This window comes from Macrobrachium nipponense, chromosome 24 (genome assembly GCF_015104395.2).
Source record: "Macrobrachium nipponense isolate FS-2020 chromosome 24, ASM1510439v2, whole genome shotgun sequence".
Lineage (NCBI taxonomy): Eukaryota > Metazoa > Arthropoda > Malacostraca > Decapoda > Palaemonidae > Macrobrachium > Macrobrachium nipponense.
In genome coordinates this window covers 79,005,866-79,021,636 of record NC_061091.1, presented here as the reverse complement: position 1 = coordinate 79,021,636, position 15,771 = coordinate 79,005,866, and the positions used below count along the sequence as shown (strand labels likewise).

General features: G+C 40.3%; 1 long non-coding RNA gene across 1 annotated transcript; it reads left to right on the top strand.

The window, feature by feature from the left end:
- The first annotated feature begins 473 nt into the window (after nt 1-473).
- Nucleotides 474-1,069, top strand: LOC135204510 (uncharacterized). The gene is made up of 2 exons (XR_010312260.1): nt 474-527; nt 737-1,069. It is a non-coding gene; the product is annotated as an uncharacterized LOC135204510 (long non-coding RNA).
- The last annotated feature ends 14,702 nt before the right edge of the window (nt 1,070-15,771 follow it).

The window sequence follows — 15,771 nt, the reverse complement described above, 5'->3', positions numbered from 1 at the left end:
CCGATAATGATGATAATAATAATAAGAGACGCACATCACCATGCCTGAGTAACAAGGAATAAGATAAATTGCCAATGGAAAGGGTTGGTTCTTGCAAAGAAACTTATTCGTTGTCGAAAGATTCTACAGAGAAGTTACCACTACACATGTCTTTAAATAAGTTATGAGAAAGAGAGAGAGAGAGAGAGAGAGAGAGAGAGAGAGAGAGAGAGGGGAGGGGAGGGGGGGGGGAATGTTGGTCAGTGTTCCGCTTCCTCAAACTCTTCGCAATTTCTACATTTATAGTTCAAGCCTTCTTTTATTCATTGATACAAAATCATTGTTATATTAATAACAAAAGATTATTTATTGTCCCTCATTATGACAAAGCAATGTTTCCGTGGCTCTCGTTGGCACTGAAACAAGGCCCAGTTTTTGCTTGCTCGATGCTGGTATATAAGACATGACTGCTAAGGCAGGACATTCACTCACTCAAGTGCCTCTGTCGACTGAACACTCCTCAACCTCAGCTCTTCGATATGAAGGTGGTGAGTAAATGAGCACATCAGGTCCAGTTCTGATTCACAAGTCAATATATGAATACGTCTCTGAGTAAATACATGAATTATATCTAAATTTATTTGAATATATTTTCATATATAAAGATTATTACACTGAGATTAATCAAGATTAAGAGTTAAAGATGATTTCCAGTCTCTGAATAATTCATAATCGATGACTCCCTCTCATATTGCAGATTGGCGCAATGCTGTTGCTTCTGGTGGCTCTGTTGGCCATTTTGGGATCCTCTGAGGCCATGCCGGAGCCTGAAGCCGATCCTGGCTTTATCCATCATGGATATCCGATCATTAAGCACATTTACTATAAACCTATCAAAAGCTATGGATATGGCCTGGGAGGCTATTGGTAGTAAATGCTTATCTTAATGATGAAATCGTTCCAGTCTCCAGAATTCGTTTCAGACAAGTTTTACTCAAAAAACGACTTAGATGCGATTATTTGGAGCTGCAAGTCAACGCCCCTAAATGGAGCATTTGTAACGATGTAATAAAATGAGTTAAATGTCAAACACCTTGTATTGTTTTACTTTTGTAGTGTCTACTAATATCTAATGTTTCATTTTGAATACTAAATACAATCGTGCTCAGTTTCCACATAACTTACATTTTTATATCATTTTTAAAGAGAAACAATTGCCTTGATACTTTCACTTCTGAATGTTATGATTTTTTATAGACTTTAGACGAAGTTTATTTATACTTCACGCGAATTTCATCCCTCCAGCTGAGTCACTGAAATGTTTGCTTTTTCTTATGAGGAGGAGAAGAAAAGAATGGCGAGGCAGTCCAATTCTTGGCATTTTCTTTAAGAACTGACCTGTGGATTCGATGTGTTTACATCTGTGTTTCTTCACAGTGCCAGACCATCAGACGTAATGCTTGGTGTCTGATTCTGGATACCAGCAGGAGCAATCACGTCTTCCCTAGTTGGGGGTGCCAAGAACATTCCAAAATAATGCAAAAGTGTTTTCCTTACGGCATATCCTAATAAAGTGAGGCACTGGCCTTTCCCGTATAAGAATAGGCCATGTTAAGTCTCATCCAAGCAACGGATGGCTAACGGCAAGCACACAACAGCCATTTTGTGCTGTCTGATTGATCTTAGTTGTAAGATCTTCTCTGTCCGAAAGCCACAGTCATGAGTTCACGAAATTCATATCCTCTTGCAGCATTTCGAGATTTTGAAGTTTATAAATAAATGCTTTGTCATTTACTGAACCAAAAGAGGTGCTAAAATCTTCTTTTAATTACTCTGCACTCAAAACCCTTACGAGGTTCTCTTGCAATTAGCGTGCCAGATCTTCAAGAGCATCACAGGTATTTAACTGCTTTCTATGTGCAAATTGACCATCAGCTAAAATAAGTTTAGATTCCACATAATTGCATGTTCTGCAACTTTGGAGAGTTCGGGGTGACTAAAAAGTGACCTGTTTTCACTGCAGTCTGCAGATATGCCACTCTTTGAAAGAGGCCCTGTATTACTAACCTGCGGTCAACATCAATTATACTACATCGACAAAAAAAAATATCTTAGAATCTACTAATCTTGGGAGACAACACTCTAGAAACCTTTTTGAAAAACAGAAGGAAGAAACCACCAGGATCTTCCCCACCCTAACTGTCAAGATTAAAAAGAATTTTTTCAGCATCCTTAGGCCAAAATGCAAATTTCTGAAGAACAGGTTAGTGATGAGGGACATCCACAGTTGACTGCTTAACCTCAAAGACTGGATAAAGCAGTTCAGCGTTTTCCTTAAGGTGTGTCATCTGTCAGAAGTGGTGGAATGGAAGACAAGCCTGACCCAAAGACAGATGATGCCAATTTTGTCTACCACGGATATAGCCTGAGTAAGTCCTCCAATTTTCATCTCTTAGGAATTATTGCAGTTTCCCTCAGTTATATATTAAATTCTGTTCGCAGAGCACGGCGAGACTAAATAACAAAAGTGAAATTTTCATGCGATTGATATCGTCTCCCTGTGTTGATTTGGCCTGTTTGTCATAAGCTCCTCTACAGCGTCATCAAACTGTTGTAGAATATTTGCCCTGAATTTGATGATATTTCTAGAGACTTTCCTTACTAAAATAGCCATCAGCATTTCATTTGACTTCTTGAGAAAACATTGCAGAAAAGAAGTAATGCACTGAATAACAAGGACACGTTTGTCTAGAAAATTCTGAAGATAAAAAAAATGGCTAAGAACCTGTTTTACCCAAAAGTGTGCCAGTCAATGGAATCCAATGAAGGACAAAACTTTGTCCCCTCCTTATAAGGTTAGAAAGGAGGTTGAGAAAGTATTCATTAGAACTAATCTGAAAATAGAAATAAGAAGGATATTGGATATGCCAGTGGAAATTGCACATATAATCATATGATCACTAGGAGGCACGATCCCAAGATACTTAAAAAGGAACCTGGAAAAAATAGATGTTGAAGTAGCTTCAGGGTTCATGCAGAAAAGTGTGCTAATAGAAAGAGTGCACATAGTGAGAAAAATGATAGACTCCAAAGGAGGCAGGATGCAACCCAGAACCCCTCCACACTATAAAATACAACAACAACAACAACAACAACAACAACAATAATAATGATAATGATAATAATGATAATGAGAGACCAATATCCCCACGCCTGAGTAACGGAGACAAGGAAATAACTAATATTATGGAATAGTGAAAATTACCACGAGAAATGGTTGGAAAACTCATTTTGCAGAGCAACCTATTCATTGAAGTAACATTCTGTAGAGAAAGAGAGAGAAAGGTAATAAATTTTAGGTGCAGAAAAATACCGTTGGTCAGTCTTCCCCTTAATTACGTATAAATGTCGTAAATACCAAAGTATCTAAGAATGTACGAATTTTCCTATTCATGACGTAGCAATGTTTCCGTGGCTCTCGTTGGCACTGAAACAAGGCCCGCTTGCTCGATGCTTGTATATAAGACGTGACTGCTAAGGCAGGACATTCACTCACTCAAGTGCCTCTGTCGACTGAACACTTCTCAACCTCAGCTCTTCAATATGAAGGTGGTGAGTCAATGAGCACATCAGGTCCAGTTCTGATTCACAAGTCAATATATGAATACGTCTCTGAGTAACTTCAAGATTTATATCTAAATTTAAATGAATATATATGTATATATAGCTACTGTTGTACTCATATTAATGATGATTAAGACTTAGAGATGATTTCTAGTCTCTGAATAACTGATAATCGAGGATTCCTTCTCGTATTGTAGATTGGCGCAATGCTGTTGCTTCTGGTGGCTCTGTTTGCCATCTTGGGATCCTCTGAGGCCATGCCGGAACCTGAAGCCGATCCTGGCTTTATCCATCACGGATATCCAATCATTAAGCACATTTACTATAAACCTATCAAAAGCTATGGGTATGGCCTGGGAGGCTATTGGTAGTAAATGTTGACATCAAAAACAAGATTGTTCAATTTTCTTCTTCATGTTCCGGTTTCGTCAAAATTTAGGAAGAAATATTGACATGTTGCAAGATAACCTAAATTTATACAACATAAATATCGTTTTGTGAATGTTTTCACGATAAATATTTAAAGAAATACCTTCTTTATTTTTTCCATTATCGTCCGATGAACTCTGATGTTCCTGGGAAAAGCATTTTTATTACTTATGATTTAGAATTATGTAACAATTATATGATTTTAACTGCAAAATATAATTGTTTTTCAGTTTGTTAGCTGCTTGGATCCTTCTCATTTCAAGAGTTCTCTTCAGCAAAAGTAAATTTGGAAAAGGTTTTGTCTTCCCTTTGTATCAATATTGTAAGGCATTTGACACATTCAGCTGTTGACTCGTCATTAGTTTGGAAATCTGATCAAATCTCTGTTGATGTTCATACATCCTCATGTTTATACCTTCTGTTTGGTCTAGTGAATTATTTTTTTATGGTGAGAAGAATAAAACAGATGCAAAAGAAGCCCAATTCTTGATCAGCCTCTTCAAATTGGACAAAAGTCAAGAAAGTGAATGGGTACCCTCCAACAACTCCCACAGAGTCTGAGAAGCAACTTAGAGTGAAAAAACTCAATGCTCACATAAGTGAAGATGACAAAGCAGGTTTCAGATATGATGGTACAAAAAGTACTTAAAGGATACCAATATTACCAACATGTTGCTAAGTCATACATACTGTCCGACAAGCAGCTAATATAAGTTGAGTCTTCTGAACATTGGCTGGTTGAGTCTTACACTGCAAAGGCTACTGACTTACCTTCCCAGCCTATTCCAGGGGGAGAACTCCCTTGCAGTTTTATGGAATTTTCTGGTCACTCTCAACCCATGAAGACGCAGTTACCCGGCTGGCAATCGAGATTCAGACATCAAGCATCCATGTCTGACGTTCCTGTACTGTGAAAAAACGCAGATGTAAACACATCGAATCCACAGTTTAATTCTTGAAGGAATTGCCAAGAATTGGGCTGTTTCTCTCACCTCTTTTCCTCCTCCTCCTTTTACACAAACATATTCCATTGGGTCAACTAAAGGAATTTGATATGTAGGAAGAATAAATGAACTTTGCAGAGAACTTGTCAAAAATCATAGAATCAGAAGTCAAAGTTTGAAGGCAATTGTTACTTAGAGGATATTTCTTCTCCAGTCTTCGTGACAGGGACTTCCATCCAAGAAATGCTTCCTCACAATGAAGGGCATCAGTCACTCAGACATTACAAAATGGCCGTAGTTGACTAGTGTCTCTCAATTTCTCAACATATTCCCAAGGCAAACGCCTTTCATATTTCGGAATTTCCTGGTTATTTTCATTCGAGATTCCTTCACTGCTTCTTAGTAATTGGTTGAGTATTCCTCAGTGGCGAAGGACTCATTCTTTTTATGGCCTGGGATACCATACACTTGGGCAAAATGCCCACCCATTCCCTGCCCGTCATAGAGACAGGAATCACTCCCTTGCCCACACCCTTTGCTGCAAGCTGTGGCATAGGATGCGTCCTTTGGAGCACCAGGAGTGCCCACGCTGCCGCCCAGACCACTAGCAAGAGAATGAGACCTACTGACCAGTAGAAATTCAGCACCCCAATGACGTCATGTTTGGAATTCCAAATTCCACGTGTAGTAATAAAAACCTTGATTGTTAATTTGTAATCCAGTCCTGAAGACTCCACCGAGAGGTGAGGAAATGGTCCGTCAACTAGAAAATGAAGTATTTGGATATAATTTCGAAAGAATTTTCCTTATTCCTGAAAAGCTTGTCTTAAGAGAAAAAGAAGAATTATAGACTGATTCAAAGTCTTGATGACAAGATAGTTTCTGTAAACAATGCCATTAACTTTAATAGCAATATGTGTTTGTGTATCTATGTAGGGGTAAAGCAAAAAATTGCTGATTATGGGTTAATTATGGTGTCAATGTTGCATCCCATTTTTAGCAGTTATCATGTTTGAATGCATATCAACAGCAAAGGGCGTCTGCTGACGATTTTTGATTCTTTATGTAACACCTTTCAGTGTATTTAGTCGATTTAAAACGTTACTCCCTCGTGTCCAAAAGATTTTTGTATTGGTGTCAAAACTGTATACTTGATCAAGTTGAATATATAACAATTTATGAGAAAGGTGGAAATAAAAGTTTTGGGGACAAGGAAATGGGATTAAGCTTAACCAATTTCTTGTCACTATAAGTAAAAAATAAAAAAAATAAAAAGCAAATGAATATTCGAATATTAATCAAGGTACTGTTCCCAGTCAACTTTTGTCAGGTAAAATTTGTCTTCATATATGAATTATGGATTATTTCCTGCAGTCATGACATCAGATAGTGAATACCATCAAGGTATAATAAGACCAAGATATCATTCCTATAGTCCTTTTATTATGTAATTTCAAGACCCCATCTGAGGGCATTGACTTACGGTTCTAAATATTCGCATGCAAATCATTTTTCAAGTAAAATTGTAATTGAAACAGATTTTGGAAACCGAAACCATTTCATCTTAAAGAGTGACATTTACCATCCATAGCCTCCATAACCACCATAGCCTCCATACCCATAGCTGATGATGGGTCTGTAATAAGGCCTACAGTATCCACCACCGAGGAAGCCAGGATCGGCTTCAGGCTCCGGCATGGCCTCAGAGGATCCAAGATGGCAAACAGAGCCACCAGAAGCAACAGCATTGCGCCAATCTGCAATATGAGAAGGAATCATCGATTATCAGTTATTCAGAGACTGGAAATCAGCTTTAACTCTTAATCACGACTAATCTCAGTGTAATAATCTTTATGTATAAACACATATTCATTGAAATTTAGATATATTTCTTGAATTTACTCAAAGACGAAATCACATATTGACTTGTGAATCAGAACTCGACCTGATGTGCCCATTGACTCACAACCATCATATTGAAGAACTGAGATTGAGGAGTGTTCAGTCGACAGAGGCATTTGAGTGAGTGAATGCCCTGCCTTAGCAGTCACGTCTCATATACCAGCATCGAGAAAAGCAATGAGTGCCACGAAAGGATTGCTGTGTCATCATGAGGGGCATTATGTAACTTTTTTATTCTAAATACTGTGTTGCCAAAGCATTCTATGATTGTGATCGTATATATGGTGAAGAATAACTGAGCTCTATTTTCCATTACTAAACTTTCAGTTAGGTATGGACAACAGAGCTCAGCTGTCATCATTGAAATAGGTAAAAATTATGAAAAGAAAGAATAGTTTGAAAACCAAGGAAAGAATTTGACTGAAATATTTTAAGGAACATTTAAAATTCCCTGGGAACCTGTTTTACCTAAAGTGCACCAATAAAAAGAATCCATAAAGACTGTTGTCTCAGTAATAAAGGAAATAATCCAGACTCTTCCTTATGAGACTAACAAGAAGGTTGAGAAAGTTTTCTTAAAATTTAATCTTAAGCCTCATAAAAATAGTAATTACTCTGATAATGATATGTCAGCAATAAAATATAATAATAATAATAATAATAATAATAATAATAATAATAATAATAATAATAATAATAATAATAATAATAATAAGTGTGGCGCCGTGGCAGAGTGGGTTAGGTCGTCAATGGACTGGTTAAGCAACATTGGGGCTGGTCAGTCGTTGGATGGGTGACCGCTCTCCTCGGCTTTGATTCCTTGGGAAAGGATCTTTACCATAATTTCCTCAGTCTATTCAGCTGTAACTGAGTACCTATCCCTGATGGGGTAGGGTCCAGCTATGGGTTAAATAGCAAAACTCAGCAATGATGTTTAGAAATGAAGGAATAAACGACAACGACGTAAATGGAACCTCTGGCAACAGAGGAGCTTCGTCCGGCAGCCAGGTATTCAACCCAATTGAAGGGGAAGACGGTCAGGTACTTGGAGGTCGTCATCCAGCAACTGACTACCACAACGACAATAACCAACAGCCTGAGATTGGAGCTACAGAAGCAAACCAAAGGAAGAAATGGACAAGAGAAGAAAATAAGGAAATATGGAGATGCTACATCAGAAGCAACCAGACGGATAGAGGATATAGAAGGTTGGTCAACATAAAGAAAAAGAACTGGCTCTCCCCAACAGAAAGAGAAGAACTGGAACAGGAAATGTCACACGACAACGAATTACACAAAGACGAACTGAGAGACGATGCCACAGAAGACGACAGGGATGATGAGGTATCAAACAACGGCACACAAAGAAACACCGACGAAGTAACAGAGAGGACGGAATGGGTAGAAAAGGTTAGACAATGGATGGAGCCAGATACAGAGAGAACAAAGATCCCCTCCATGAAAGCCTACAACACCAAGAAATTAAGGGAGAAAACAAGTGAGGTCAATGAAATAATGGGCATAATACACACCACCAGTATCACAGAAACAAATAACTTGGCATATGCAGGAGCAAGATTAGTAGCAGAACTGATGTGGATTCGAACACCAACACCACCAGCACAATCAACCCAACAGAAACCAAAACAGCAACCTCCTTGGAAAAGGTGCCTGGAAAAGCAAATCATGGTGATGAGATCTGACTTGATTAAACTGAAAGAGATGGTAGAAAAAAGGCTAAGAAGCCAGAAAACAAGGGAGGAACTGAACGAGACATACAAAGTACAAGAGAGGGGACTAAACAACACAATAGAAGATGTAAAACAGAGGCTAAAGGCCAAAGCACATAAGATCCAACGGTACATGAACAGGAATAAGGGATACCAACAGAACAAACTATTCGGAACTAACCAGAAAAGACTATACAGCCAACTAAGAGGGGAAGACAACCACCAAGAAATTCCTGAAGCCGAACCAAGTAAGAGACTCTGGGAAAACATATGGAGCAATCCAGTATCACACAACAAACATGCAACATGGCTCCAGGAAGTCAAGGAAGAAGAAACAGGGAGAATAAAACAAAGATTCACAGAGATCACGACAGACACAGTCAGACACCAACTAAAGAAAATGCCAAACTGGAAAGCCCCAGGTCCCGATGAAGTCGATGGATACTGGCTCAAAACTTCAAGGCCCTACACCCACGAATAGCAGAACAACTCCAGCATTGTATCTCAAATCACCATGCACCCAAATGGATGACCACAGGAAGAACATCCTTAGTACAAAAAGACAAGAGTAAGGGAAATATAGCCAGTAACTACAGCCCTATCACCTGCCTACCAATAACGTGGAAGTTACTAACAGGTATCATCAGTGAAAGGCTATACAACTACCTAGAGGAGACAAACACCATCCCCCACCAACAGAAAGGCTGCAGAAGGAAGTATAGGGGCACAAAAGACCAGCTCCTGATAGACAAAATGATAATGAAGAACAGTAGGAGAAGGAACCCGACCTAAGCATGGCATGGATAGACTATAAGAAAGCCTTCGACATGATACCACACACATGGCTAATAGAATGCCTGAAAATATATGGGGCAGAGGAAAATACCATCAGCTTCCTCAAAAATACAATGCGCAACTGAAATATAATACTTACAAGCTCTGGAATAAGACTAGCAGAGGTTAATATCAGGAGAGGGATCTTCCAGGGCGACTCATTGTCTCCACTACTCTTCGTAGAAGCCATGATTCCCATGACAAAAGTACTACAGAAGATGGATGCCGGGTACCAACTCAAGAAAAGAGGCAACAGAATCAACCATCTGATGTTCATGGACGACATCAAGCTGTATGGGAAGAGCATCAAGGAAATAGATACCCTAATCAAGACTGTAAAGATTGTATCTGGGGACATCAGGATGGAGTTTGGAATAGAAAAATGCACCTTAGTCAACATACAAAAAGGCAAAGTAACGAGAACTGAAGGGATAGAGCTACCAGATGGGAGCAACATCAAACACATAGATGAGACTGGATATAAATACCTGGGAATAATGGAAGGAGGGGATATAAAACAGCAAGAAATGAAGGACACCATCAGGAAAGAATATTTGTAGACTCAAGGCAATACTCAAGTCAAAACTCAATGCCGGAAATATGATAAAAGCCATAAACACATGGGCAGTGACAGTAATCAGATACAGCGCAGGAATAGTGGAATGGACGAAGGCAGAACTCCGCAGCATAGATCAGAAAACTAGGAAACATATGACAATACACAAAGCACTACACCCAAGAGCAAATACGGACAGACTATACATAACTCGAAAGGAAGGAGGGAGAGGACTACTAAGTATAGAGGACTGCGTCAACATCGAGAACAGAGCACTGGGGCAATATCTGAAAACCAGTGAAGACGAGTGGCTAAAGAGTGCATGGGAAGAAGGACTAATAAAAGTAGACGAAAACCCAGAAATATACAGAGACAGTAGAATGACAAACAGAACAGAGGACTGGCACAAAAAACCAATGCGCGACAATACATGAGACAGACTAACGAACTAGCCAGCGATGACACATGGCAATGGCTACAGAGGGGAGAGCTAAAGAAGGAAACTGAAGGAATGATAACAGCAGCACAAGATCCGGCCCTAAGAACCAGATATGTTCAAAGAACGATAGACGGAAATAACATCTCTCCCATATGTAGAAAGGGCAATACGAAAAATGAAACCATAAACCACATAGCAAGCGAATGCCCGGCACTTGCACAGAACCAGTACAAAAAGAGGCATGATTCAGTGGCAAAAGCCCTCCACTGGAGCCTGTGCAAGAAACATCAGCTACCTTGCAGTAATAAGTGGTACGAGCACCAACCTGAGGGAGTGATAGAAAACAATCAGGCAAAGATCCTCTGGGACTATGGTATCAGAACAGATAGGGTGATAGGGTGGAAGATATATCTCCAGTGTTGAGTACTAGCCCTCGTAATCCTCCCCAACCTATCTCTCCCCACCAACCCCCCATCGTAGATGCAGATGAGAGTGATCATGAGGGGTCTGGCGGCTGGCAGATACGAACAAGCAGAAAGAAGAGAAGAACCTTTCGTTTGGCGGCTGGACCGGGGCCCAACATTCATGTTTCACCTCGCCCAACACCTGAGAAGAGATGTCACGTAGTAATTCACAATCTGCGCTCATCGGTGACCCAACCAGGGTCATTTCCACCGCAAGTGCCAGTCAACCCCCCACGGCGAGTGACTGCCCACTCCCCCTGACTAACCCCCCATCCACCCAAATGATCAGCGCATTCATCTCCCATCTTCGTGAGTAGCCATGGATACATTAAACATAATCTCTTGGAATATTTTTGGCCTCAAGCAGAACATTCCTCTACTAAATGTATTCTGCAAAAACTTCAAAGGCATCATTGCATTGCAAGAAACGCTCCTCTGGCCACATGACCTTGCCATCTGCTATTCAATTCATGAAGACTTCAGAACCTTCTCAACTTCATCGATGCAAGTTACAGATCAAATCATAGCCGGTCACCCGAAAGGGGGCCTTTCTTTCCTGTGGCACAAATCGTTAGACAATATGATAAAGGTGATGACCTACAGGAGTGACAGATTGCTGGGGCTTCAAGTGACAGTAGGGAACTCTAAAATCCTAATTATTAATGTTTATATGACATGGGAAAATAACAATAATTTTGATCATTACTGCATGATCCTAGGGGAGTTACACAGTATTATTCATGATTCTCCTGCTGATCATATTTGTATAATCGGGGACCTTAATTCTCACCCCACAAAACAATTTTATAATGAACTTACTTGCTTCTGTCAAAATCATGCTCTCCAAATTAGCGATGTAATGCTCCTCCCTCCCTCCTCCTATTCATATGTACATAATAGAGCGGATGCTATTACAACCTCCTAGCTGGACCACTGCATCACGTCTCCACAACTTCATGATTCTATTATGACCTGCAATATTCACTATGATCTTGCAACGGGCTACGATCACATCCCATAACAGGTGTCATTCAGTACCCCATCCCTCCCTACCGTGAAAACCCCCTAACTGTTCGCCCACCAGCAGTAAACTGGAATTTTAAAAACCAACAGAAAACCAGATACTTTAGGGCGACCACGGAAACCAGGTTGTGGTCAGTAGTTCAACCAGCAGACGCCTTACTTAGTACTACCACAAATTGTAGAAATGACCACCACGGAAGGGATCTGAATGAATTCTATTCGAACATAATCTCCGCTATGCTTGCTTCGGGCAGGACTGCCTACAGATTTCGTCAAGGTAATTCTCGTAATATACCTGGATGGAATGGCTTGGTTAAAGATCTGTATACATACTCACGAGAAATGTTTTTACTGTGGAGGGAAAATGGTAGCCCCAGGGAAGGGCACACTGCATTACTAATGAGGCAAGCGAGAGCGCAGTTCAAACTTGCTCTTAAGCACTGCAGGTTAAATGAAAAACAACTGTTAGCCGATGCAATGTCTATAAACTTAGAATCTGGTGATTATCCTCGTCTTTGGAAAGATATCCAGTCCTTAAATCCCAAAACTAAAAAGCTATCACAGAGAGTAGGGGAAGCAGTCAGAGTCGAAGCTATCACAAGTATGTGGGGCGATCACTTCAACAATATCCTGAATTGCATAAATGATCAAGATTCCCGAAGGGATGTAGATAACCTCCTTACGCCAGGTAACATCAGCGATGCCATAAACAGCCTTCCTAATAATAAATCGCCCGGCTGTGATGGTATTCCTGCAGAGGCCTTCAAATTCTGCCATCCGATAATTTACATTTTGCTAGCTGCCTTATTCAATGCGTGCATAATTCACCGGTTTCTTCCAGACTCCCTGCTCTTAGTTCACTTGATACCCATTAATCAAAAACAAGCTAAAGGATGCAGCTGGCCCTGGCAACTACAGGCCGACTGCAATCACAACGATCGCATCGAAGATACTTGAGTCGGTTCTTCTAGTGAGACTTCTCCCCTTTCTACACACCACTGACAACCAGTTCGGGTTTAAAGCAAACCACTCAACTGACACCTGCATCTACATACTGAAAGAATTACTGAACTACTACCTATCATCAGCCTCTCCTGTTTTCCTTTGTTTTGTAGATGTGAGAAAAGCATTTGACAGAGTAAACTACCTGAAGCTCTGCCTGAAGCTGCATAAAAGGGGCACACCCCTGTATCTAATTGGCATTTTACATTGCTGGTTCTCCACACAGCAATTGTGTCAAAAGGGGTAACATATTATCGTACACCTTCGGCTCCCTAAACGGGCTTCAGCAAGGGGGGATTCTCTCTCCATACCTTTTTAATACATACACAGATGCCTTGAATGTCAAAATGAACTCACTCCCAATCGGTTGCACCTTCAATGAAATAACTATAAACAACCTCTGTTACGCCGACGATATGGTTCTTATTTCCCCATCAGTGCAAGGTCTCCAACGACTCATCGACACTTGCCGCCAATATGCAGAGGAATTTGATATAATCTACAACGAAACCAAGACCCAGTACATGTCGCTGCTCCCGAAATCGCTTAAGCACATTGCAGAACCACAAATTTTCCTCGGAAACCATCGGCTGGAATTTGTGCACAAATTTCCGTATCTGGGTCACATTATCACCGATGACCTAAAAGATACGGCAGACATTGAACAGAGGCATCGTAAACTATGTGCAGCTGGCAACATGATTGCAAGGAGGTTTGCCTTCTGTCACCGAGACATGAAACTGCTGCTCTTCCGCTCGTACTGCTACAGTATCTATGGGTGTTCCCTCTGGACGAACTATACCCGAGAGACCATCACTGTTGTGCACAATGACATTCTGAGACGCCTCACAAACACTTCCCGCTACCACTCCGCCACACAAATGTTCATAGAAAACCACCTGGACAATTTAAAAATCATTGTTAGACGAACAATGTCCAGTCTGGTAACCCGAGTGAGAAACAGCAGCAACTCGCTCATACAAAGCATCCTAAGGAGTAAAGCAAGAAGAAGATCTAAATTGTGGAAAAGATGGGAAAATGAGGCCTTTGTCCCCTAAAGGACTTAATATCTGTATCGGCAAGATGTCATCTGCAGTTTTTGTCATTATTACATTTATTGCTGATATTTTAATTTTTCATTATTATTGTGATTACTATCAAGTTAAAGTTTTCTTTACATTCAATTCTCGTATTTAGCCCTCTGGACCTGACTACTGTAACCACCTAAGGTCTCTAGTTGAAATTTAAGTTATATATTATGTGCACTAACTGTTATTACTCTCAATGCATATTTCTTTTCTCACCAATATTATTACTGTTATTACCAGTATTATGATTACCAGCTTTTATGCTACCTCAGCTATTTTGTGAATAAGTGCCGATTATTCATTTTCTTTTTCTTTTTTATCATGTTGTCTCATGTATCTAGATTGTGTATGTTACTGTCTGTATTTTGTATATTCCATGTATATGGCCCTGAGCTGAAATAAAGCCTGTTATTATTATTATTATTATTATTATTATTATTATTATTATTATTATTATTATTATTATTATTATTATAAATAGACCTGACGTGATGTTGATTGACAAAGTCAAGAAGAAAGTATCACTCATTGATGTCGCAATACCATGGGACACCAGAGTCGAGGAGAAAGAGAGGGAAAAAATGGATAAGTATCAAGATCTGAAAATAGAAATAAGAGGGATATGGGATATGCCAGTGGAAATTGTACCCTTAATCATAGGAGCACTAGGCACGATCCCAAGATCCCTGAAAAGGAATCTAGAAAAACTAGAGGTTGAAGTAGTTCCAGGACTCATGCAGAAGAGTGTGATCCTAGAAACGGCGCACATAGTGAGAAAAGTGATGGACTCCTAAGGAGGCAGGATGCAACCCGGAACCCCGTACTATAAATACCACCCAGTCGAATTGGAGAACTGTGATAGAGCAAAAAAAAAATGAATAAATAATAATAATAATAATATTGTTAAAAAGAATGGCAGAATTAAGCAAGTTGATTTTATATATTGTTTTTTTCTATTTTCCTTTCAATTCGCTTCTCAGGCTCAGCTGTATCTGATTAACTGGCCAATATTCATATTAGGAATTTTCAAAAATTATAAATGCTGAAGGTAATCTTTTATTAGAACAGGATATCAGGTCCAGGTCAAGCAGGCGTCGTCGTCAGTGCCGGTATTATTCCGTAGGCTTAGTTCAGTTCGGGGCCGGGGTTGTCTTCGGTTTAAGGGCTGGTATTGGTGCTGGTATAGCTGGTATCACGTGATGTTTCGACCTTCTTGCAGGTCATCTTCGGACAAGTCGGTTGAAGAGACTGTAGCAAGAAAGTCTATGGGGCAGTATTTATAGCGGCTCAGACCTAGAGATGCATTCTCATTGGTCGGGCCGGTCTTGGGCGAAGTCGCTGATCTTGCCTCGAAGGTCTCGGGGATTCTCTCGTGTGAGCACCACAGTAGTGTGCCTGGGGATGAACGACAGGAATTCCGTCTGTAGCAGGAATCCTATCATCCCGTGGTATCGTCGGGGGGTCGTTCGCTGCCCTCTGGGCGGCGGTGGGAAGAAGAAACGTTTCTTGGGTGATGTTTAGATTTGGTTTCTCTTTACCTATATGGAGGGCTTCTAGGAGGCACAGACGTTGGGGATCCGTTGTCTGGTCTATTATTTCGATATTAGTGATAATATCATTTCTCTTTATCCGTTTGTTATGAGCAGTCCTGGCGTGGTTGAATATGGCTCCTTCTTGAGCGTGGCAGGAGATTCGCTTGGAGAAATGCATGGAGGTCATACCGACATATTTGCAGAGGCATCCTCGGACGGGGCATG